General features: G+C 54.1%; 1 protein-coding gene across 5 annotated transcripts in view; it reads left to right on the top strand.

Moving 5' to 3' along the window:
• Mxra7 (matrix remodeling associated 7) overlaps nucleotides 1-3,657 on the top strand; it is a 25,640-nt gene that overhangs the window by 12,441 nt on the left and 9,542 nt on the right. The gene's annotated exons all lie outside the window — the stretch shown is intronic.

The raw sequence follows: 3,657 nt of genomic DNA, 5'->3' as shown, positions 1-3,657 counted from the left end.
CAGGAGATGGGGCTGCGTCTCCAGAGCCCCAGATGGCTCAGATAGGGAGCCACAAGAACACATGGGACCAAGACACCCCACTGTGACCTAGACAGACAGATACACAGACAGACTGGTTGGCTGATCTGTCACATTTTATTTACTTCAAAGAGAAACTGGGAAAAAAAACAGTAAAAATGTTAATATTGATTAGACCAGTACACCTAGTGCCCAGAGAGAGTCCTTTATTCCTTTTTTTCTTTTCTTTTTTTAAAAGCAAAACTGGCTGCAACTTTAAGCCAACAGCTGGCGGGATCCATGGGAAGCAGGGGGTTCAAGAATGTGGTAACTGAGGCTCCTGTGGGTGTCAACAGCCAGAGGGCCCAGAAAGTCCCCAGGCCCTCCTCTCTCTACAGAAGCCCAGGGCTGTGGGTTAATACTGGTGTAGCCCCTGAGGCTGCCCAGGCCCAGGCCGTGGTAGGTGGGGATATCAACCACTGTCCAGCCAGGCCCTTGCTCTCGGCTCCTAGATCCTGGAGTTAACAGCAGCTGTGGCCCAGAAGTCTGCCTGTCCCTGTTGGTGTGGGTACCAAAGTCCTTCTGGTGACTGGAGCGTGTGCAGAGGGAGGTTAAAACTGGGTGCAAACCAAGCAGGCACCCCCAAAGGCCACCATTCCTACCTCAGCTGGCAGCCTCACATATGTCAAGCCCCGCGCCCAGCCCCGTGCCTGCTCCTGAATCCTCCCTTTCTGAGCCTCTGTCCTCAGACAGCCCCCAACACTCATGGCCTCCCATCTATAACCAGGCAGAGGGAGGAAGGCCAACGGGCTCAGCTGTTAGAAGGAAGCAAGACTGCCCGCCAGCCCCCCTGCAATAAGCAGCTCAGCCTCCCAGGCTAATTGATTAGTGTTGCTAAAATGACTCCCCTAAGCGACTTGATGCCTGGAAGAGGAAGCCCCCACCCTGTCCGCACTCCCTGGGGACTCTCACACCCGGCCCTCTGGCTCTAACTAAATTGGATTGGGCCCACCGAGTGTGATTGAGTTAAAACCTGCGTTAGGGCAGCTGTCCTGGCAAGCTGGAAAAGCATCAGGCTAATCAGACTCGTCCCATAAACCAGAACCTAGGCGTGCACCAAGCTGGCGGAGCCTTTTATGTTTATTTTTCTAGAAGAGCAGCGGGGCCACCCAGACGTGGAGGTTCACTGGTTTTGTCAGTACTGCTTCTGGATCCAACGTGGGGGTTGCGTGCCAGCTCAAGCTCCAGTTGTTGTCCCTGGCATGCAGGATATGCAGGGATCTGAGATAAACAAAGACCGTCTCAGTAGGAAGGCTGTGCCCCCCTCAGACCGTCTCAGTAGGAAGGCTGTGCCCCCCCCCCTCCAGCAGCAGACTGCAGCTGCTCAGGGAAGCTCCCCCAGCCTCCCGCCTCTTCTGTCCACACCCTGGGCTTGAAAAGCTCTTGGTTCCTGTGAACCGGACCACATGGCTGTCCTGGGCTGTGCTTAGGAGCCTGGCTAGGCACAAGACTGGCATGCTGGGGCACAGCAGAGGAGAGTAGAGGGTTTCTGAGAAGGCAAAGAGCTTCAGACCCCGAGAGCTGCAGCCTCTGTAAGATTCGGAGAGCCAAGCCTTACGTCCAGGATGTCGTCCCACTCACAAAGACACAGAGACGGAGATCACTGCAATCTGCATGAGGATTTTAATAATCCAGTATACTGGGGTCGCCCCCGCATTCAGGCAAAGGCCACCCCGAGGAACAAAAGCACACATTTTTTATACCCTCCCAGAACATAGGTTTACAGCATGAGTTGGTTATCTCTCATTGGTGGAGCCCATTGTTTTTTGTTTCCATTGACCTTTGTACCCCAGGTGAGGAGGAGATATCTGTTGCGCGTAGGAGGGGTAGGGGGAGATCCACCCCCGCCTAGGGACGATTCCTGGAACCAGGCATTACTCCCCCACAATTAGGGCATCTCTTAGGGATGGATGTTTGCTCAGCAAACCCTCTGAAGCTCTCTGTCTTTAGGCTTAATGGACATTCCTGGCTCCTCGGTATTTTTATGAGGTGTCCCTGTTTGCACCTTATCCAGCACGAGCCAAGCAAACTCAGATTGACCAGTATGCCTCTGCCTGCCCCCAAGCCCACAGTCAGCTTGCTGTCCTGGACCCTCTGTACAGTTGGCCTGAAACTTGATGTGGACCAGGCTGGTCTGGAACTCACAGAGACCTGTCTCTTCCCACCCTGAGTTGCTGGGACTAAAGATGAACGCTAGCTACCACACCTGCCCCATCGGTAGGCACTCTTTCAGGCCCCCTGCCTGGCGTCACTCCCCTCTCCGCCACCCTTGTCAGGGACCAGCTGCTGACTTGAGTCTTCATTAACTGTACACTTGTCTTCTAGTCACCGTAGCACCACAGCACCTAGAACGGTGCTCTCTAAATGTGGACTGACTTAGGAGCAAAGCAGGTTCTTGTAAAAAGTAGGAAGGCCTCAGGCCCTGGGCAGCTGGTGAGGTAGAACCCCAGTCCCCCTAAGTGAGGCTCGATGAGGGGACGGTATGGCTCTGTGGAACGTTTGGATTCTGAGTTCAAATTCAGAGCCTCCTTCCTTTCGGGGGAGGGTCCTAATCCCAGCCGCTTTTCTTCCTTCTCTGCAGCATCTGTGTATCTGAAGACGTGTGTGAGCGGGGAGCCTGACCTGTTGTGGAGGCATCTCAGACTCTTGGGGAGGCAGCAGAAACTTCTAGAATAGCAGCTGGAAGGGGGGAAATACCAGGGTCATTGGCTATACCCATCCCCAGCAGGTCTACCTTGACAGGCATTAGATAGAAGCCAGCCAGCCTGCCTGCCCGCCATCCTCAGCCTCAGATTCAGGTTGGATTAAGGGACACTGAAGGCTTTGCTTCCAAGCAGATTATAACATCAGGACACTCCGCCTCTCCATGCTGCCCTGCCTCCCTCTGCTGTGGCGGCGCTGTGGCGCATGCCCTGGCCTTCCTCTGCTCCCCCTCCTCCTGTCAGGCCTGCAGATCTGCCTTTCTAATCGTGTGCAGACCGAGAGGCTGCTCTCAGACGCGGGCAGTCGGCTGAGCCTGATCATTTGTGCATCCCACCCTGGGACTGATATATGCCTTCAGTTACTGATGATCTGGGGGAAGGATGGACAGACTGGCCCGTCTGTCCCACGCCTAGAAGAAGAAAAGGAAGGTCTAAGTCCCTGGGGCCAGCCTGTGAATGGCAGCTGCTTTTGGTCTGATTGGCAGACCCTGGGATTGTGGGAGGAGCCTTGCAGGCAAACAGCTGGACTGTCAACAGACAGGGAGACAGCTCTGGGCTGGCTTAACCTGGCCTGCGGAGGGAATGTCATCTGGAAGATGGAGCAGCACAGGGGTTAGTTTCTCTCTAAGCTGGCTCAGTTCCATCTGGGCCCCCCATTAAAGACCAAGGCATAAGAAGTTTATAGAAACCATTGCGGGTTGGAGAGATGCCTTGGCAGTTAAGAGCACTGACTGCTCTTCCAGAGGTCCTGAGTTCAAATCCCAGCAGCCACATGGTGGCTCACAACTATCCATAATAGGATCCAGTGCCTTCTTCTGGTGTGTCTGAAGAGAGCGAAAGTGTACTCACATATAATAAATAAATAAATCTTTAAAAAAAAAAAAAGAGCCAGGCGGTG

This window comes from Mastomys coucha, unplaced genomic scaffold (assembly GCF_008632895.1).
Source record: "Mastomys coucha isolate ucsf_1 unplaced genomic scaffold, UCSF_Mcou_1 pScaffold5, whole genome shotgun sequence".
Classification (NCBI taxonomy): domain Eukaryota; kingdom Metazoa; phylum Chordata; class Mammalia; order Rodentia; family Muridae; genus Mastomys; species Mastomys coucha.
Note: the sequence above shows the minus strand (reverse complement) of the source record. Positions and strands in the feature narration are given on the sequence as shown.